General features: G+C 36.2%; 2 long non-coding RNA genes across 3 annotated transcripts; both read right to left on the minus strand.

Annotated features, from left to right (window-relative positions):
* Window positions 1-824: 824 nt before the first annotated feature.
* LOC144576791 (uncharacterized) lies at window positions 825-22963 on the minus strand. Of its 2 annotated transcripts, XR_013519311.1 has the most exons (4): window positions 22844-22963; window positions 21895-21941; window positions 11899-11931; window positions 11041-11176 (listed from the first exon to the last, which is right to left on the minus strand). It is a non-coding gene; the product is annotated as an uncharacterized LOC144576791 (long non-coding RNA). The 2 variants fall into 2 exon arrangements; XR_013519312.1 differs by lacking the exons at window positions 11041-11176; window positions 21895-21941; window positions 22844-22963 and adding an exon at window positions 825-2734 and having other exon boundaries at window positions 11899-11961.
* LOC144576792 (uncharacterized) lies at window positions 9205-10847 on the minus strand. The gene is made up of 3 exons (XR_013519313.1): window positions 10754-10847; window positions 9578-9668; window positions 9205-9343 (listed from the first exon to the last, which is right to left on the minus strand). It is a non-coding gene; the product is annotated as an uncharacterized LOC144576792 (long non-coding RNA).
* Window positions 22964-22976: the final 13 nt, after the last annotated feature.

Consider the following 22976-nt stretch of genomic DNA (forward strand, 5'->3'; position numbering starts at 1 on the left):
ACAACAGATGCTGCAGAGGATGTGGATAAATAGGAATGCTTTTACACGTTGGTGGGAGTGTAAATTAATTCAACCATTGTGGAAGACAGTGTGGCAATTCTCCAAGGACCTAGAAGTAGAAATTGCATTAGACCCAGCAATCCCATTACTGGGTATATATCCAAAGGATTATAAATCATTCTATTATAAAGACACATGCACACATACGTTTACTGCAGCACTATTCACAATAACAAATACTTGGAACCAATGCAAATGTCCATCAATGATAGACTAGATAAAGAAAATATGGCACATATACACCATGGAATATACACCACTATACAGCCATAATAAGGGATGAGCTCATGTCCTTTGCAGGGACATGGGTGAAACTGGAAACCATCATTCTCAGCAAACTGACACAAGAACAGAAAACCAAACACCACATGTTCTCACTCATAAGTGGGTGTTAAACAATGAGAACACATGGACACAGGGGAACATATCACACTGGGGCCTGGGGGCGTGGGGGGCTAGGGGAGAAACAGCAGGTGGTGGGGATATTGGGGAGGGATAGCATGAGGAGAAATACCTAATGTAGATGATGGGGTGATGAACACAGCAAACCACCATCATGGCACATGTATATCTATGTAACAAACCTGCACGATCTGCACATGTACCCCAGAACTTAAAATATAACAAATAAAAATGTAAAAAAATTTTTTAAACAATTTTGGAGCCATAAAGCTGTTTCCGGAAACACTTTGTCTTTTTTTTTTTTTTTTCTTGGTTACTTTTGTTTCATACACTTAAGAAATCAGTGTCCATGGCATGCTGTGCTCTGTATGGGGCACATTTTTGCTTTATTTCATTGATTGAAAATTGTATTGGGGTAGCACTATAAATACTGCACTACTTGGGAGAAAAATATTTTTTGGCTAAATCCATTAAAAATCACTGGAAGTTACAACTACCGAAATTTAAAAACAGTGTAAAGCTATGAAAATGGAACAGCAGTGTTTTATGGCATGTGAAGTACCCCTCTCACACAAACCACATAAAAGTTTAACCAGCAAGAGGCATCCTTTTAGGAGGCTGTCACTATAACAGGTATGCTGACTGCAGCAGTGGTTGTCAGCAAATACAAATGATGACTTTCTTTTTTGTGAATTCCATCTCAGGATGTGAAAAAGAAAAATGAACAACAGATGGCTGTAGAGAAACTATTTCTGTGGACCTGTTCTTGTCTATTACTCTGGGAGAAATACCTCTGTTGCAATATATGGCCATGGTCCACATCTTACCCAGTTGTTTCAACCATTTGTATGCATAAAAAAGACATTAGACATTGAGTAAAATGCACATTCCTGGGCTACTCTGCAATAATTTCTTTTAGAGTAGATTTGGAGCAGAGCCCAGGTGCCTGAATATTAACTGTCAACTAAAATGACATGTTCTTGGACTACACTTTAAGAAACACTGCTTTGGATGTCGTACAACATAGGCTCTATGTTCTCTATGATGGGAAATGAAGTAATGATGAGTCTCCCCCCAGTACTGTTTAGGACCTGAGCCAATCTATATTCTATGGCAGTTTTATCATGTCTGAAGCAACATGTTGAACTAGTATAGGAAGGATTTCTAACGCAAAAATTTCCAGGAAGGAAGGTTCAATATAAGAACAGCTTATAAATGGCAGTTGGTTTCGAACAGGAATGTTTGACATTCAGTTTCAAGGCCTGTGGCCAATTTTGTAACTACTAAAACAGCAAAACATGGCAGCACTGTATTTTCAGTGATTCAATTGTGTGCCAAAGCAAGTTTCTCTTTAATTAAATATTCAGCATTTGAAGCAAATTGAGAAAGTATGACTGGGCAGGTTGTTGCAGACATTGAGTCCTTAAAGTAACGATTACTTTCTTTTTTTGGCATAGTTCTATTCATTTGACTGGTGTGTGTTCTAGAATCGGGGCACAATTCTAGGAGCATTCTTCCTAAGATAGTGTGGCTTATGTTTCTATTCACCATGATATTGTAACAAAAGGCCACAGGCTTTGCAGTTAAGAGGTCCTGAGCTTGAATTCTGGTCTCATTGGCTTTATAAACTTGGACAAATCTCTTAGTCTTATTATGTCTCCTTCACTGGAGTTTTCAGAGAATCAAGAAATCACATATGGCAATGACCAGGCACAGTAGTAGTGAGTTCTCTCCCTCTCCTGCTCTTACTCCTTTCCTTAGTGATAATTCCTTTCTTGACTGATATAGCAAGTTACCCGAACTAAAAGACTTAGGGTCATTTTTAAAAATCCATCTTCTTCTTTATACTTCTTATTCAATTAGTCACCAAGTATATCAACTCTGCTCCTAAAACTTTCTCTGGCTGCCATCTGCTTTATCAGGCCTCTAAACATGATGTGTCCTTTAATTAGAATGTCCTTCCTCTCTATTCCTCTACAGGCAAGACAGCGATGTTTCATGCTCTGAGTGTCACAAAGCCTTTGATTATTCAGTGCAGCAGTCTTCCCCACAGTAACAAGGAAGCTGAATGACACACAGTGCCACAGTCGAGATTGTGCCCCGGTGCACGTTGGTTATTCCCTGTGGTTGTGTTCCTTCATCTGGATCACTGCTGTAGGAGTTACGGAGTGACCTTTTAACAAGAGCTCCCAGTAGAGTCCTGAAGAGTCACCATCTTTAATGTATATAATCAATACCTGCTCCTTTCCTCTCATGCTGCTCCTAAGGCCACCTGTGCAAAAGAAAAAATAAATAAAGAATAAAAGCCCCCTCCCAGCTTACTCCTCAGGTAAGATAAACAAATCACCCCTTTTACAGACACTATAACCCACATTGTTTCAATTTGACTGAAAGGAGTTTTGTATGAATGTGCTTTAATTAAAGGAATCAAGATACAAAAAAAAAAAAAAGCTATGTTATTCAGAAATGTGGATGCTTGGGAAAAAGGAATCAAGAGATATTTTCAGAGAAAAAAGCTTCTCTGAAAGTATAAAAAAACTGAATGATGTATTTAAGAATGAATATCTCAAATGATTTATCTTAAAGTGTAACTACCCTACCTTCTTACCTTGGTTCTTCCAAATCATTTCTGAAAGCTAAACAACAAAGACTACACATTAGTAAACATTTGTTAAATAATTTTCAGAAATATATGTCATAAGTGTTGAAGCTAGGTATTAAAGAATACGGTTATATAAAATATAAAGTAATGACCCAAAAACAAGAATCCTATTGCCTTATTCTTGCTGCCGTCAACTGCTAGGACTATCTTAAAGGACTGATGTCAATTATTGACAGCACAGTTATAAAACCAGCAGTGGCAAACTTACAGCTAGTAAAAAAAGAAAAGCAGCCTGCTTGAGATCGTGGTCCAGGTTCATTGTGTAGGCCCAGGAAATCTATCCTCCCAAGGTATAAATACATTTAGGACTTCTCAGTTTAACAGATTTATTCAAACATTTACTGGATACAAGGCAGTTTGATGAGGCTAATTAAAGAAGGCATTCTAGGATTCAGGCAGAGGCATGCTCCTTCTGCAACGCCTTGACAAGGCATTATGACAATTTGCCTGACTGCTCTAATCTCCCATTTTTTGTAGGTTTTTAAAAAAGTTGATCTATGGTTGGAAATACTTATGCCAAATAAATACGTAAGCTAGCTATGACAAAGTGGAATAGTTTCAGTTAATCAGGAGATTAAAGCAAGAAAAAGAACTGGAGTAGTCAGACCGTCTAGGAAATAGGGTCCCTTTTCTGAAAATGAAGACTTGAAGGAGCTATTTGTTATTGTGTTTGTTTTACAATCATTTTCTCATTTAATCCTTACAGCAACCCTACAAAGTAAGTACTACTGCCATTTGCATCTTACAGATGAAAAATCTAGATCAGAGAGTTAAGCAATATTCCCGAGGTTACACAGCTGGTGTGGGTCGGACAGCCCAATGCTCAGCCATGCTATATACCCAGTCTTGCTATCTATCAACAGTTTTCCCTCAGCAAATTTTGTTTGCTTCTCATAAACTGGAAAAAAAAAAAAAACCTACCAAAAATCTTGTTAAAAGCTTGAAGGCAACTATCAAATCATTCATTCTCTAAAGAGGATAAAACTAAAATTAATACAATTAAGTGGATTGCACTGTAAAAAATACAAGGATAAAGGAATTAAATTATTAGATGAAAATGAGGGGGGTGGCCACTGTTCTTGAGGTGTAAAACAAACTTTTCCTATTAATAACAAAAAGAAATTCAAACTGTACAGGTGGCCCAAGATAATATGAATGCAAGACCTGGTTTACATATCTTTTAATTTTAAACTTGTAAAAGTCTTCATGTATTTTATATCTATAACCTCAAAGAAATAGCAACAATACTAAATGTAGAAATAAATTTGATGCAAAACATTGCCTCTGTGTATTTCTTGATGCTACATTTTAAGATACAAATTCACACTTTAGTAGTCAAAAGTCCTCTTCCCCACTCCCACAGGAAATTATGCCAGGGAGTGGGAGACACCTGGCTGGCCACCCAAAGGATCCAGAAGGGAAGGAGGAAGGACACAGAGGGAAAGAGAGAGAAAATTCTTCGGCTGTGCTGAGTTGAGAACAGTCAGAAACAACTCACAAAATGACTTCAGAAGCAGAGGAAACAGTGTGCTTAGGTAAACCTTTTGGTGATATGCTCTGGAGAATTTAAGTTTACCAGGAGAAGAAACAGACTTGAAGGCCCCACGTCCCTGGACACAGAAGTAGAAGTAGGAAAATCTCTCAAATATGCTGTCTCAGCATAATTTGTTACAGGCATAAAAATGTATGTCATCAAGTTAGACACTGAATATAGAAAAATGTCAACCCTGTTTCCAAGGAGCCTATTTGTAGCCTAGGATGAGACAAATAGAACATTTCAGCAGTCCCTGTCTTCGGAGGCGCCACTGGGTTTACAGGGAGTGAAAGCAGAAAAGTACGGACATGGAGAAGGTTGACTCTGTAAGCATCTGACAGCTCCCATCTCTTTGGTGAAGGCAGCTTCGTGTGAAGTGAGGTGCCCCAGGCCCAGGGGTGGTGGGAACTCCACATGGCTGCAGCAGCCACAGCCTGTGGGTTCTCAGGGCTACTCTGGAAGTCAATCAGAGAAGTCAAAGCAGGCACATTTAAAATGAAGGAATTGAGAAACTTCCAAGCGACCAGTCCTCCTTTACTTGAACTAGAGGAAGAAATTTTGGAGACTGAGGCACAAAATAACCACTAATACACATTCTGACTGGCTCCCAAGGCTGACGGTCTAAGGAAATAATATCTGTTAACATATGAGTATAGATACGTAATTAATTGCAAATAACTACTAAGTATTTATTGAGCTACTACAAAGTTAGACAGTATGTGGGACCCTGGAGAGGCAAGGAAGGGTGAGAAGCCTTAGTCCTTGAGCTCCTGTGCTTCAGAAATCCAGGCAGGGGAGAAGACAATCAGATAGTCATACAAATGAGGAAATGCCTAATAAGGGACTGAAGTCATTTCTATTAAGTAAAAAGCCTGGTTATAACATATAACAAAGGAAATCGGTTAAGCAATGTGCCCAAGGTTAAACAGCTGGGAACTAAGTGGATTGGTGAGGTAAAGGAGATACCTCATTTTAAAATATTTTATAGTGATACAATAGTATGTAAACCATTAACACTGAAAGTTATCCAAGAAATCCATCCAATATAGATAACCTAGAGATTTTTACATCATGGAAGGAAAAAAATACGCTTTGGATAGATTCGTTCAGAATAGTATTGCTATTTAGACAAGCCTCTAACAAGCAATATTTGGTAAATGTTATTATTGTAGTTTTCATATAGTACATGTTGTTATGTTATGAAACCAAGGTTACTTAGCTATTTCCAGTTGTAGTACCCAGTTGTGGCATGGAATACTTTTTTAGTTCTCTCACAAATCTCCAATGGAGAAAGCTAATATTGTTAAATGCATGCCCACTGAGAGAAATTTTACAAATTACAGAACACTACAGCTCAAATACAGTAACTGTATATTAATGAAATAAGTAAAACTGATCTACAAAATGAAAAAATATATAATCTCCATATTCAATGTGCTTTAATCTTTGAGAAAAGTTAAAATTTGATCATCCTTAAATTGAAGAGATTATCAAATACTGCTATGTAAATATCAAGGAACTATAACCATATTTTCTCATAATACTAATACATTTAAAGACATTGAAGAAATAAAACTGATTAAAATAAAAAAGAACTACTGTTTGGAAACAAAAATCAAGTAACAGTTTTGTATTTTAAGCTACTGCAATAATAATTCACTGAAATTTTCTTTCATGTTAATTTATGTGAAGTTAAAATACTTCTATGTTTAGTTCCATCTTTATCCTTTAAGAATGGGATAAACATTGCTCTAAGGAGATAATAACTTTAAGCAGTTTTAACCAGTTGTCTATGAGTTTTTTTTTGCAATATATTTCCAAGTTCTGAAAATATTTCTGTCAATTTTGAAAAGATTTTGCCAAGAAAAACTGCAACATTTAAAACAGTATCATTGCTAACTCTCGCCAAATGTTCTTAGCAAGTTGTGGATTTCAAACAATGCAATACACACCACAGTCAGAAAATGATGATCTAAATGTTTTGAGTTCCAGTGCCTACTGAATTGCTTTTCTTTATTCTCCTGATAACAGTATACAAGCCATCAGTACTAAATCTTGATCTTCCTGCTAGTGGCTGAGCTTACAAAGACACAAAAGACATCTTGAAATTTCGAATTGAGAGATCTTCTGGATGATTACTATTTTGGCAAAAATGAGAATGCTGAGCTCACCTTTGCAGCATGTCACAAAACACTCATAACTTAGAACTCAAGGATATATTGGAATAGCAGGTGCTCTGTCAGGATTGGACATGTGGCTTGAGAATGTGTTGTCTAAAGCACTGCTACTTGAAGCCCTCCCTAGCATCAGCAGTTAAAAATACAGATTTGTGACCCTCACCTGCTGAATTAGAATCTCTGAGATGGGCCCAGGAATCTCTGTTTTAATAACCTGTCCAGTTGATTCTTAGTTCCACTCAAGTGCTAGAACTTCTGGTTTAAAGGACTTTTGGGTGTCAGGTTACAAGGCTTGCCATAGACAATCAGATTATGTTTGTTCCTCTATAACAAACAGCAACATAGATATCACCTGGGAGCTTGTTACAAAGGCAGACTTTTCTGCCCCAGCCCTACAGAATCAATCTACCTTTTAGGAAGGTCCCCATGTGATTCCAAGTTCAAGTTGGAAAGGGAATGAGTGCTGATCTGTTTTCTGAGGGCATGTTCCTCCAGGGGCCTGTTCTCTCCAGCAGTAGCTAGAGTGCTCTGGGCCTCTCTCCTCTCTCCCATGTCAAAATCCTCATTTACCCAACAATGTGTTTCAGGCAGATAAAGGAACAGGAAGTGATTTATATGAGCTAATAAGTTTTAGTGTACAGTTACTGGTAAAATTCAATGTGCTTTGAATTTCTAAAGTATCAGCATTAAAAAGAAAAGATTTCTGGAGATGATTGTATATATATATATATATATTCTTCTATAAAAAGGCTTTTTTAATCTCATGGCTTTTCTTAAATTGATACAATACATATTTATGGGGTACAGTGATATTTTGATACATGTATACAAGGTAAAATTATCAGAGTAAATCAAGGTAATTAGCATATCCATGACCTCAATCATTTATCATTGTATTGGGAGCACATTCAAAGTCCTCTTTTCTAGCTATTTGAAAATATACAATAAATACTGTTAACTAGAAACACTCAAGAATGCTATGAAACACGAGAACTGATTCCTCTTATATAGGTGTAATTTTACGTCTTTAAGCAAACTCTCCCAATCTTCCCTTCTCTCCCACCCTTCCCACTAGTAACCACTATTCTACTCTCTACTTCTACCTTTATGAGATCATGTTCTTTAGATTACATGAGTAAAAATGTGGTATTTCTTATGGCTAAATAGTACTCCATTGTGTATATATATCATATTTTATCCATTCACCTACTGATGGACATTTAGGATGATTCCATTATCTTGGCTACTGTGAACAGTGTTGCAACAAGGGAGTGCAGATTATCCCTTTGATATACTGATTCATTTTCCTTCAGATAAATACCCAAAAATACCCAAAAGCAGGATTGCTGGATCGTATGGTAGTTCTATTTTTAGTTTTTTTGAGGAGACTCCGGACTGTTTTCCAGAATGGCTGTACTACTTTACATTCCCATCAGCAGTGTGGGAGTATTTCCTTCCTCTGAATCCTCGCCAGCATCCATTGTTTTTCATCTGTCTGATAACAGCCATTCTAACTGGGGTGAGAAGATATCTCATTATGGTTTTGATTTGCATTTTCCTAAAGCTTAGCAAGTTGGGGCATATAAGACATGAAATACAAGTTTTCTTTTATATATATGAAATGCTACCATTTTATACTTCAATCTGATGTGTGCATGATTTGTTATAATACAAGTTCTGCGTCTAAATATAGGTCCGAACATGCAAAATAAATAGCAATTTTAATTTTGGCATTCTCTTGCGTTTTGCTAGTAACTGTTTTAAAACTAAACCATTTAAAATGAAAACACAAGCTGAGGATGGCTAAATTTATTAAACAGTTCTTTATCAAAATTTACTTAACACTAATAATGCACTAAATACTACAGCAAAGAGCCTCCTGGGATTTGGGCAATCATTTATCTTTACCTAAAGTTTAAAGTTTGAAAATCTGACCAGGCACCTCTACTTTGAATTTTTTGATTTACTGAAACATTGGTAAACAAACCAACCATGAAGCCTATCTTCTTGAATTACCATTGTTTACAGTGTACCTCAATGACATTAGTAAGCCCTTCTAAAGTTGAGATTGTCACAAATTTTTACAATATGTACAATAAAGGAGAAACAATTTTTTCCCTTTATATTTATGACAAAAACAATAATTGCCACATAGGGAAATTAAGTTTACCCATAGTTCCTTTTATTCTGTGTATTCTCTTAATCTTTATTTTTTAATTTTTTAGAAAGGTTATTCTCTAACCTTTTTTAATGTATTCTCTTAATCTTTATTCACAAACATACTTTTTACATACTTGTAACCTGTGTATTCATAAAATTTAGGAGAAATCACTATTTAAGTTTATGCAGAATTCTCTTTAAAAAAAAACTATTATACAGTGTAAAACTTACACCATAATCTTCATAGACCGAAGAGTTTCAACCACCAGACCAAATTACAACTTCCTTTCCTTCCTTTCCCACTTGAGTAAATGAACTAATATGATGCATTCATTAGTTTAACTGTCCCTAAAAGAGTACATGTAAAATATTGTTATCTTCTTAGTTGCTTAGCATTCTCTTAATGCAATCATTATGAAATCTTGAAATTATGAATTAATGTAGATTCTCAAATCTGCACAAAACAGTTTAAAGTTATTACCAAATGTCTTTTCCACAAGTAATTTTAGTATTTTTTCCTTTACACACTTTTCTTTTTAATTTTTCTGGTATAAACATCCCCATAGTAACTTAACCAATTACCTCATTGTTCTTATCATTCCACTCCTGATGAGCTGGCTGAATAAGAAAGGAATTAATACAAATGACAGACTTCTTCAAAGAGCATCTGCATCTAAGTATATGACAAACACCAAAGGAGAAGCAGTATTAGTTAGGTAGAATAGAGTCTGCAATTAAAGAAGCGCCAGTCTGGTTCCACCATACATCAACTGTGATTGATCTTGGGCCTATCATCTTGGCCGCATGCAATTCAGATTAAGTCTACTATAAAAAGAATATCTTACTGGCATTCTAATTCTTTGTGGATATGATGGGGAAAAGGCAGGACTATTCATAAGCATTCTGAAATCCTCAGATGAAAGCTTCTGAATTTTTTAAACAGAAGATTTCATTTGTTATTAATACTCATTAGGATAAATATCTCTTATTATTAGCTTGTCTTGCCAAAAAATCTGATCATTCTGGTTAAAAATTATAAATGAGTTTACTTTTCCACTGTTTCAAAAACAGGTCTGGAGAGCATGCTGAACTGTTTTCATTTAGTGACACACTGACATCTAGTGGAGACTTACGGTGTGCTAAAGGATATCATACACCAAAAATAACCACAGTTCTGATGGGGCAGAAAGAAAAAACACCTTTTGTTTTTTATGCAAAGCAACAAGAAAAAAGATTTTTAAAAGATTAAACAAAGAAATGTACATTTCTTGTATACTTAAGTTTTGTTTCTTCAATTAGAAACACTGGCCAATTCACAAAACGTAAAATAAAAAGATGGAATATTAGAGATGGGAGTGGTGAAAAACTGTTTCATGCTGTGGTTTGAGAAATCCCAAAATATATCCCACTAATTAAGAATTTAAAGGAGCAATATGTAATTATATGCTCACTTGCTCTTTACTTTTTACAGTGAATGCAGGCAAGGGTGGAGGAAAGAAAGCGAGGAGAGACAGGAGGGGAGGAGAAATGAGGGAAGCGGACAAGGGAGGCAAGCCTTCCAGGGTTTTCACTATATCCCTTGAATTAATTTCTGCACCTCCTTCTAGTTAGAATTTTATTAATTCCAGAAGGAAAGCTCCTTTAAGCAAATATATGTGTAAGCTATTTGGCATGTCACTAAGTATTTATCAAAACCTGATCATTTAATGTACTGTATTCACTTTGGAATAAAAAAATAAAACAAAATGTTTCTATTACCTTGGGCTTTCCCAATGCCTGGCACCATCAGTAAAAACATGGCTTCTGTGTTTCCTTTCTGTCCTTCTACAGGTAACAAGAAATAAATGCTAAGTGGCCCCAGGAGGAAGTCAATTTAACACCTGCATATTTTATTTAACATAATTATTTAAATTAGGTAAAATTAACAAATGTTAATTGGAAAATTATCACATTCTTATCATATCTGGTACAGTACACTAATTAAATCTAAAACTGTGCCCCTCTTCCCCCTTTAGTGAACCTGGGAAGGACTCAGAGTACAGATGGTCTATTTGATGTACATCAGCCTATTTCCTTGTTTTCTATTGAGCTTCAACCACTGGCTGGAACTTCTTTACACTATTGTTTACAGCTTCATTAGTCCAGTGAACAGGCAAGGCTGAAGAAGAAGCATTCTGGAAGCTGAAATAAAGAAGTTATATTTATACTGCTACGTGCTTAGCCTCTGGTTCTGGAAAACCTTTCCACCACACCTCTTCCAAAAAAAAAAAAAAAAAAAGGGGCAAAGAAAAGTGAAAACATCTTATTATTGGCCTGGAGGAAACATGGAACTAAAAGAAATCCTCAAGAACTAGGAAATGTGTGATTTTTCTCTTGAGAAGAATGTGTATGATGTTGTTCCCGCCACACCCAGAATGCTTCTAAATTCTTTAATTCATTCTTTCAATTATGTCTGGAAATAAGAATCATTCAGAAATGGTTAGACCAGCTCTCCAGTGTAAAATTCTCAAAGAATATATATATTCTTTTTGAAATAGGGTCATGCTCTGTCACCAAGGCTGGATACAGTGGTATGATCACGGGTCACTGCACGCTCAACCTCCTGGGCTCAAATAATCTTTCTGCCTTAGCCTCCCAAGAAGCAGGGACTACAGTTGTGCTCACCATGTTTGGCTAACTGTAGAGATGAAGGTCTTGCTATGTTGCCCAGGGTGGTCTTGACTGGTCTCAAGTGATATGCCTGCCTTGGCCTCCCAAAGTGCTGGGATTACAGGCATGGGCCACCAAACCTGGCCCTAAAATAATCTTAAGGCAGCCATGTTGCTTAATTATAACTATATGTCCTTAAATAAATACGTATCTATTGTCGGTATTGTTAAATTTTTAAAAAGAAATATACTCACTTATTTCTTTCTTGGCAATTAATAAACTTCAATCTTCAGAGCCCAGAGACAAAAACAAACAAACAAAAAAACAACAAAAAAAGATGCGACACAACCTATTAGCACAAGCAAAAACAATGTTCTAACAGTGAAGCTTCATACTGCACTCAAATGTATAATTACCCATACAATATAAAACTGTATATTTTACTGCTTTAAAAGAAAAGTCTTTCAGACGCCTTACCCGCCCATTGTTTTACCACTAAGTAAATTTTCCTTTCACTACATTTCTGCAATTGTTCATTGTTTGTAGTTCAATTACATAGTTGAGAAAATTCAGGCCCAGAGAAATGAAGAGAAAAAGAATTCCTTGCTACAGAGCAAGAAAGCAAATAAGGCATTTGAAAGCTTATTCTATTACAGGCTGGTGGTTAAATTAATTATTCTAGCTCTGGAATTCAGTATTGTAAAGACCCAGCAGTCAGATTTAATATATCAATTATTATTGTAGTGTTTTACTCACAAAAAAACTATTGTGATAAATCAATGACCATAATTACTCCAAAAATATAACTAACATTTAAAAGTTGTGATCTCCATACTCATTTCTTTCAAGAGAAAGTGTCAAAATGTGTCAGGCCACAACCCTTGGTAATTGGTTTCTGTATATGTGTAATATAGATTTTATTGAATATGCTCTACGGATGGTGATTTTAAAGATTTCCGAGCAGAATCCCAAGTTTGGAACTAAGGCTGCTGTGCCTACTGGCAGAAGCAGCAGATTTTTGTGATTCTCAGAGAAGTCACTAGTTTTTTTGGGGGGTTAGGGTGGGGACAGGTATGTTTCTGTGTCCTCCTAAATCAATCTTCTAGTTCCATTCTCTCAGGATATGCCGCCATGTCCTAGACAGAGAATGACTCTTCTAAACATGTCCAAAATTGCAGATTCTAAGAAGAGGTGGCTATTAAAAGGTCGGTCTATGAGCATGTTACATAAAATGAATGTGGTCAGAGTACCTGTGCACAATACATTTTATCTTGGAAAAAGAATTTACAGTAATATTATGGAATCAATACCGATATTCCCACCACCACAATCAACCAGTCTTTGTAATCTCAGCTTCCCTGGAAATGTTAAGAAAATAGAGACAAGTCTGACTTAGAGAATCTGAGGAAACTTTATTGATCTCTTTATCCTTCCAGCATTATGAGAGCAGGCAATACAATGTTTTAACCCAACCAAGCTCAAAGGAGTAAACCTTTTTTCCCAAACCATAAATGGGCTGGATGTTTCCTCCACATTATAGCACCCTCTCCTAAAGCAGCCTTTATTCACCTCCATGACAATGATAACCCACAACTCAGTGCAGGATAGAGATGCTTTTGCCATTTCTCTTCAGAGGTCCTCACCAGAGTGTTCTTATCTTCTTGTGGGCTTTGGGCATCCTATGATATTTAACACTCAATGCCTCCCAAATGACAACCACAGAGTTACACATATCCTTCTTTGAAAATACATGAAGAGAAGAAATACATTTCTAGCTAATGACTAAGAACCCTCTAACAAGCTGCAAGTAAAAAGAAATACAAGCGATTTCTAATGTTAGTTAACAAAATATAGGATGTCAGAGATGCTATTCTCTAAATACAGACTTCAAAGATACTATATTCGTGGCAATATTCTAGCCTGACCTTAAATAAGAAAATGCTGTTTTAGCAAGGTGCCTGAGAAGCATTAACCTGGCAAACAACATGAAACAGGAAAGGTGAACAACATGAGATTTAAAATTCTCTGGTCTCCTAAACTTACTTCATTGAAAAGCCTTCCTTCTGAGCTTAACTAACATTAGCCTAACTTTTAAATTAAAATCTGAAAAGTTTGGGCCCATGTTTAAATGTGCCAAACCACTGACCCTTGAAGAACACCAAAGGGGGGTGACCCCACACAGTGCAAAAACCCACATATAACTTTTAACTCCCCAAAAGAAGTAGCCTACTGTGGACCAGGAGTCTTACTCATAACAAAGATGATTAACACATAGACTAATATCTACATGTGTTTTATGAATTCATGACATAACTATTTTTAAAAAATATATCTAAGGTTCATGGTTTGCAAGTTTTTTTTCAAATTGTTACAAATTTCCAAAAATCTTCTGATACATTTATTGGAAAAAAAATCTGCATATTAAGTGGACCTGTGCAGTTCAAACACGTGTTGTTCAGGGTTCAACTGCACTTGGAAATCTTACTGGAAACTTATCACTATAATAAAAATAAAAACAAGTGGCACCATATGTCAAACTGACATACAGTACTTAATCCCTGATTATGTGCTTCCCTATGCCTGTAGTGTCATTTTTTGAAGGTACTTACATATAGCTAGCATATAAGCTAAAACACTTCCAATACTCAAATTCAGCAAAAACAAAAAACAAAAAGAAAAACCTCAAAAAAGTATAAAGTTGCCCACTCATCACTGAATTATTTTGAACTGAGCAGAAGGCTCAATCTCAGCACTGCCAAATACTCTTAGGCACAGAAGCAATGCACCATCTGTCCTGAAGCACCAACTATATCAATTCACATTTAAAATACTGGTGTGCCTAGCCAAGTATCTTAAGTAATTCATTTTCTGATGCTTGATTGAAACTTAACGTGGCTAGCAACAAGGTTACATGCATTTACTTTCAACTACTAGTAGTAAAATTATAAAAAGTCAGAGCATCAAAGAGTTGTAGTCCTATGAGCAGAAAACCTTGAAGTCATCGGTGAATTAAGGAAATGTTCTCAATGAGTCACTATCGCTTTGTGTGAGGAAATATTTTTCAGTGATAAATCGAACTGCTGCCATTGGGAAGAGTGACTCTGGTATTTTGCTACAAAATGAGTACATCCAAAGCTCCTACTGAAATAGATGTTACTGCTTCCAGGGAGTACACTGATGTAATAACAAAGTCAGCCTTCTAGGGAGTTTAGAGTTTATTCAGTAAACGATGGGCAACCATTGCAATTTAAGCAGGGACTATCCTGATAAAGAGTTTACTCTGGGAAGCTTAATGTGACATTAGTGTGAAGAATGGAGTTTTATGGATGAACAAGAAACTTTAAAGGTTCCTTTAGATAAGGAATAACCAAGGGCCTGAATGAGACAGTAGGAGTGGAAGGAAGAGAACAAAATCAAGACATGATTTCCTTCAGAAATAAGAAAAAAAGCAACTACCAGACTATATGCATCTACCAGAAATATTCTAAAGCAAGCTTATCAAACCTGCAGCCCATGATGGCTTTGAATGAAGCCCAACTTTCTTACAACAGTATGAACTTTATGCACGGACCATTTCTTTAGCTCATCAGCTACCGTTATAGTGTTAGTGTATTTTATGTGTGGCCCAAGACAATTCTTCCAATGCGGCCCAAAAATGTCAAAAGATTAGACAACCCTGTTCTAAAAAATATTATTGTAATCCACTTACAAAAGAAGAGTCATATCCTATTTCTTTTCCAGATAAAAAGAATAATTGGGCTTAAATGTGCAATAATTACAACAAAAGTATTGTTCAGCAAGACCCAATCAGGAAACAAAAAAGTTTTCACTTGTAAGTATTTCTTAACTCTTGACTTTCTAAGTAAAGTAGTTGAGCTAATTAAAATTCCAACTCAATTCTTTGCTGACTAGTTTTTCAGAAAAAATAAGCAAAAAAATGCCCCACTTCTTACCTATCAATCTTGGGAGGCAAGAAGTCAGGAAAATAGCAGGGAAAAGTAAGCAGAATAAAAGGTCTAAGCCTTGGTCATAAGCTGTGATTGCCCTGTGGATTTTCTGGAAATGAAACCTGATCTTCAAATTCCCTCCTTAATGAGTGAGGTGCAGCCCAAAGGGAGAGAAGGCTTGTAACTGAATCTTGCCAGGGGAACCAATGATGGAAATGAGGATCACAGAAGTTGGTGTCACTATGTCCTTCTCTGACCACCTCAATCCATAAAATAGTTTTCTAGTGTCATTTTTCCTCTAGCAAACTCAGGGACATTATCTCTGTGTAACTCACCTTGGACATCTCTCTTCCTGACTAGACTATGATGATCTCCTTGGGAACACGGCGTAACTATCGTTTGTGTCCAGCATTTAAAACAGTATTAACTTTCAGCAAATAACTGAATTTCGCTAGTCTGGTGTCAAGGTAGATTCTTCAATGACTTCAGGAAAATCACTTGAATGAAACAAAAATTACAGTGCCAAAGATTCAAACAAATGCTAAAACGTAGCTGATGAAAGAGTAGCCATCTGAGCTGATACGGAAATTTTAATTGCATGCTCCTTAACACGTTAACTATGAAATAAATGAAAGGCTCATCCAGGTAGACAACTCAATCATTCGTTTGACAGTAAACGACTAGTTACTCTGCTGGACACTAATGGGTCACACAGATACATAAATTGTGGTCTCCTCATTCACACTTTCAGCCAATAACATCTCGTTTCATGGAGGGGTAGAAGCAACCAAAGAACCTCCTATTAACCACATCTACCCCCCAGTCTGACCTATGCCCTTGTCCTCTGCAAATTCGCAACAAGGGTCAAACACCTCACTTGTGCTAGATCCTATCCCCTCCTGCTTAACTAGGGGAACTGAAGAATTTAGTGAATGACAATGCTGCACTAAGCCCTGGATGCTGTGCTTCTCAAAGAGCTTCTACCCTAGTTAAGGAGAAAGACAGATATCCAAGGTAGTGCACAGAGCTTTGAAAACACCCTGAATAATGAGGTAGCAGATAACTTTTCAGGGACACTCGCTGCTTCTCCTCCCCTACACCATCGACTTCCCCCTCTCTAATCTTTCCCATCAATATACTGTCATTTCTCCCATCTTAAAGAAACTCCAACTACTCCCCACTTCTCTATTTCTTTTATTTATTTATTTATTTTGAGATGGAGCTATTTCACTGCAAAATGCTCACGAGTCTCACGTTCTTCATTCCTTGTTACTTTCTTCAAGCTTTGATTTCACTGCTCCAACAAAACTATGCATATAAAAGTCAACAGTGACTATGACTCCTAAGTTGCTAATGGCTATTTAGATCCTTATTGTATTTGGCTTATCAGTAGTATCACAGGGCGGTAGACCATTCCCATGTCCTTTAAACTTTTCATTTCCTTTTCAGGTTCTCAAACTCTACTGGTTTCCTTTCACTTCTTGAGCATTCCTTCCTGCGTTTCTTTGAGGACTCCTCATCTCTCCTCAGTCTAGTCACGCTGCGAGTGCCTAGGCTTTTTTCTTTTCTAGCAGCACTCATTCCCTTGAATGAGTGATCATAGGTCTCGTAGTTACAAATAGCTGATGTGCCAAATATACATCCTTGGCCCAAAATTCTTGAATGCCAAATTTGTACATCCAGTCTTGCACTTCCATTTGGATGTTTAATAGGCATTTCAAACTTAATCTGTCAAAAATTAAGCTCATAATCTTTCTCCGTATCCTGCTTCACCCTCAAGTTAATGACACCTTGGTTAATGACAACTACAGTCTTCTAGTTTGCTCAGGCCCTGAAGTTTAACTCCTGTTTTACATCACATATTCAATCTGCCAGCAAATCTTCTTAGTTCTCTCTTTAACTAGAACCTGACCTTTTCTTACTACTTACACTGCCACCATCCAGGCTGAAGTTACTGGTATCTCTCACCTGGATTACTGCATTAGTCTCCTAACTCATCCCCCTGCTCCCAAATCCTTAACCCCACAGCAAGTTTTTTCCCTATGATCAGAGACTCTAATAAATCATGTCCTGTTGCTCTTTGGCTAAAAACAGCTTCCAGTGGTGTCCCATCTTATTTAGAATACTAGCCAAACTCCTTAAAATGAAATACAAGACCCTATGTGATCTGCCCACCAGTCACCTTCTTGACTTGGCTTCCTATTCCTCTCCTGGTTGCTCACCTACTCCAGCCCTCCTAAGCATTTGCTGCTTTTTCAATGTATTGGGCATGCTCTTGCCACAAGATTTCTTCAGTTGGTATTCCCTCTGCCTGTAATACTCTTCCCCTAGGTGGCTTATTCCTCACCATCTTCAGCTCAACTCATCTTTTAGGTGAGGTCTTCCCTGACTACCCTTGTTGTAACTGCAATTCAACCTCCCCTTTCTTTGTCCCTCCCTGCACATGTGTGTGCATACACACACACACACACTCACTTTAAAAATTTTTTGGCCTGTCTCCCACCAATTGAAAGGGCAGGGATTTTTGTGTGTTTTATTAACTGCTAATCCTAAGCACCTAAACCAGTATTCCAGTGTACACAACTAATAACATATTGAAATAAATTGGATCCCTTATTTCTAGGGGCTCATAATTGAGATATATGTATACAAGCAAAACATTATATGTGTCATTAAAAAAAAAAAAACCATGGATGAAAAAACATGGTCTCTCAAGCATACTTAAAACGACCTTCATTTGAGAGTTGCGTGACCACAGCAAGAGTTCGGCAGAAGGCTAAACAGTGCTCTTCAAACAATTATAAAGGAATCAGGTAAGTGGTGCCAGTGAAAGCTCTACAGTATTATCCCCTCATACCCTTTAAACCATAAATTATTACTCTTCTTCATCACTTTGTAGATGACAACTTGAAATGCTCATATAAACACTTAAGTACCCCAATCTCAATCACTAGAGAATCCCTGACTTTCCTTACATACCTGGGCCCCTGACTGTCAGAACTTCTGAGTACCACACACCTCTCGGCAACCCATTCCTCCACAGATTTACCTATCCCCTCTCTTGGACTGAAGTGGGAACAGCCAATGTATGTGAGTTTGCTAAGCTGACTTAAGAAATATTCATGGTGTGAGACAAAATAGAAGTTGCTGAAATTATACTTCTGAAACTAGGGTGCTTCTTACTCAGTTACCTTTCCATTCACCTTACTAGCAAAGAACGAACATGGGGCAATACATAAAAAAAAGACCATGTGACTCTTCATCCTATTCCATTTCCCTTTCTCACAGAAGAAGTGAAAACACACACGCACACACAGAAAAAAAAGGCCTGAATAATAGTTTAATAAATGACTTACAACACTCCTGAGTAGCCCCTTCCACCTTACCAAATGGTATACTAGGTTCCCTTGCCCTAAAATATTTCTCTTAAAAGATTTTCTCAAAGGCCATCAGTTTTTGTTTCTTTACAGATCTCCCTAAAATACTGCAAGCAGATACATGTTATTTAGTTGTTTCCTTTTTACCAATAAAAAAGAATAGGAGAAATATCAATTAAGAAGACAGCAATGATAATGAGAAATTATGTAAACTTTGAAAGACAGAAAGTATTCTGGTGAATTTAAGGACTTTTAAAATTATAACATTAAGTCAGTCTATTTTAGATACACTGTCATTAAGCAGGTTATATGAATAACCCATTGCTATTTCCCGTATTTCAATTCAACAGTTTCAATTTAACAACTTAAATATATGTGGCACCGACCACATACAAAGCACTGAATCAACATGGGGAAACAAAGAAGACATGACTGATACACTTCAAATGGTCTCTGGATAAACTTATGGAGAAGACTTTCCATGATTTAATTATCATTCACTCAGCAAATATATATCATGCTACATATTGGACTAGATACTGAGTTAAGGAGACATGAAGCATAGATATTAACTTCCAAAAGCTCATTATCCAGAAATATGGATATGGAATAAAATTGAATAAAATGCCAAAATGCATGCTGCAAACATGGGGTACTAAAAGGAGTTTAAGAAAGAATAATTATATTAAAAGCATTAAACAGTATCAAGCATATTCAACATTATATATAGAATAAAACTTACTAAATATTGTACTAATGTTTTCATTGCTAACTCAGCGAGAATAACTGTTCAGTTTTTCATTCAATAAAAAATGGATATACAATAGCAAAGATGTGTTCTCCTCTGCTAATAAAAAATCTATCTCGATAGAGAAATGATACACTATTTAAGGATGTGAAAATGTATTCATTTCTGCATGTACCACACTGCCAGAAAGAACTTTGAAATTAGCAAACATATAATATTTGTAGAGCAAATAAACTCAGGGTGAAGATCAGCTAAGGAGTTATACAACATAACCACCTTTCATCTCCCCCAAGCCCCTTCCAAAAAGAAAAAGAAATAATAATTCTTGGCTTTATGGCACACATTGTGGAGGAAGGCACCTGACTTGCTGTTGGCACTTGGAAATATGCATATGCTTGATTTCCTTTTAATATTTCTGATGTTTGTGAAGAAGGCATCTCAGAGAAACAGACCAACAGGTATGTGAGAGCAGTATAATAGAAAGGTTTCCATCAAAGGAGCTGGACTTGAGATAAACTTTAGGTACTGGAGATTGGAGGATTCTGGGGAAAAATTGCTTTTAGTGACCTGTGTTGGGAGGACTTGAGTATCTGGCTCTAGCCTCACCAGATTTCAACAACATAATCTACAGATATGAAAACTTAGTGTGAATTGAAATTTCTGTAAATACATGTCATTGATAATACCTATATTTGTCAAACAATTCCTTTTGCTATGCATTGGAATACTCCAGTATATATTCAGATATAGTTCAGAATATATTCAGGATTAGGTCCCAAAGCTCTTCTGCCTAATCATGGTTTCTCATGTATAGCTAAATTAACAACAAAGACTATTAAAGATTATTTATACTGTATTTGTGCCCGAATTAATCTACTGCTTTTTTTCTTTTCAAAACTTGGCTTTTCAATATATGATCTTATTAATATATTGGATGCTGCCATTTAAAAATCACCTTGAGCTTCCTGTCTCACAAACTCCTAGAAGCACAAGAAGCTGAGAGTCCAGCAGAAGGTAAACTGAAGTGAGAGAGATACTGCTGGAGTTCCAGGATAGTTTCTTAAGAGAAATGCTTATGGTTTAGGAGAACTCGTAAGACAGAGAAATACAAGCGAGGTTAGTGTGCATATGCCTTAGATGTGATAGGCATACATCTTAGAGGATCACTCCTCATTTCTAATTTAACAAGATTGGTTCTGTTTGACAAAGACAAAGGCTTTAACACTACCTATTACTGTCAGCAATGCAGTTATAAATGCCACTCCCATTCACTGTATAGCCATTTTGAAAGCACTATCAGTTTACTATGTAGAAGCATGCCATTACACACTGCAGAGATAGGCATTTAAATCACTGAAGAACTTTATAAGAAAAAGTTGATAAACTAGTTAGAAAAATTTTATTTCATTTCAAATAATGTATATCTACTAGAATGTAATTGTAATTTTTATTTGGCTATTACCTGAGAAAATTTAGTAATTTATTTAAATATGAAACAAATGAATTTATAAGTTTTATTTACCTAAAATAAAGACCACTAACTGGAATATAAGTAGATAAGTGTTTATATAGAATCATTATCTCATTCTCTTAAGACAATTTATAAAAATTTGAGAAAAATAATTGATGTTTCACATCATGCCATAATTCTGTCCAAAGACCACAATGTAAATGTTAACAAAAATGTGTTAATGTACTACACTTATATCATTATAATGCAGGTTACTATCTAAATTCACAGGACTGATACTGACTTAAATTTTACTGTACAGTCATATTCTTATGGTTGTAAGAACAGCTGGACAAGTTAGTGGGGCTAACGACGAGTTCTTTAAGTACGCATCAGAAAACAATACCTTAAATTTTGTATTAGAAAGAGTGGCATACACATGGTCAAATTGTAAGCATCACATGAATTTTATTCCTGTGATTAATTAAAATTTCCTTATTAAAAAAAGGCAATGTCTAGATAACTAAAACAGCCGTTTTGAAAAAGGTATTCCATTAAATGCTTGCTTTACTTATCAAAATAAATTTTCTGATGTGGTTATACAATACATGGTTAAATAAGTTTAAAATAACATTGTTTATCTCATTTTCCAAATTAATAAAGGGAAATCAGTGATGTTAAAAGTATTCCTATGACAAATGACTAAGGGAGAATACAAACCTACCTACCTCAAATTTACTGCAAACAGTCATATTTTGTAAGGTTCCACTTGAGACTGAAATAAAATATTAAAACAAAGACTTGCTAAAATGCAATTCTGTACTTTATAATTTCCAGAAGTTATCATCTACGAATATCTACTTTTATAGGGAACAGTAATAACGTGTGTGTGTGTGTGTCTGGGTGCACGTGTTAAATATAAAGTTGTGACATCAAAAACAAAAGCTCTTTGCCTAGTGGGAAAGAATGGAGGTGCAGGGGGAGAGGGAGTATTGTATTGCCTGTGTAATATCAAGTTATTTAAACCTGTCTACACACACTGCCAGCTGTCAACTGATGATCATCAGTGTCTGCTCTCCTAAAGCTCTTTAGGTGTCTCCAATGAGGTAAGGCACATCTGTGACTGAACAGTGCCCTGGCATGCAGTGGCTCTCATGTCAGAGGTTCATCTATCAATTAGAACACTAAGATACTATTAGTCCGTTTCAAAGAGTAGCCTGTTCCCTCTAGAGAAAGCAGGACAAGAGCAAGAAAAATTTACAAGATTAAAATAATTGAGCTTGAGGGCTAATAGAGAAGAGGGAAATGATCAAATTGACTCTTCTGTATAAACAAACTAAAATTCAAAGAGTTAAAGTGTCTTATTTAAGGCCACAATGGTAGTTTGTGAAAGAGCTGCAAATATTTTAAGTAACCAAGTCCCTCCACTTTATCCCAAACCAGTATAGACACAGCCTACAAGTCAGCAAAATAGGTTGGTGGTGGTAATCAGGCTCATGGTAACTTAAGGAAGGCTAATCATAGCATCCCTAAACATCCTAACATTCAGTATGATAAAAGTTTTTCTAGCACCAAGAGAGAAGTTTATTACTTTAGGATGTAGAATGTACAATTTTGGCAGTGAAGGAAAAACTACTTTCCACAGCTCACCCATGGTTGATAAAAAAAAAACCTTACAGCTTAATAAAAGGTCTCCACTTGTATCACATTGACTTGGACTCCATTATATATTAGTCAGGTTTTCATAGATGTAAAGTCTGAAGTATTTAAAATAGCTCCTTTGTATGGTGTTCCTCTGCAATAATGTTGG

This window comes from Callithrix jacchus, chromosome 6 (genome assembly GCF_049354715.1).
Source record: "Callithrix jacchus isolate 240 chromosome 6, calJac240_pri, whole genome shotgun sequence".
Classification (NCBI taxonomy): domain Eukaryota; kingdom Metazoa; phylum Chordata; class Mammalia; order Primates; family Cebidae; genus Callithrix; species Callithrix jacchus.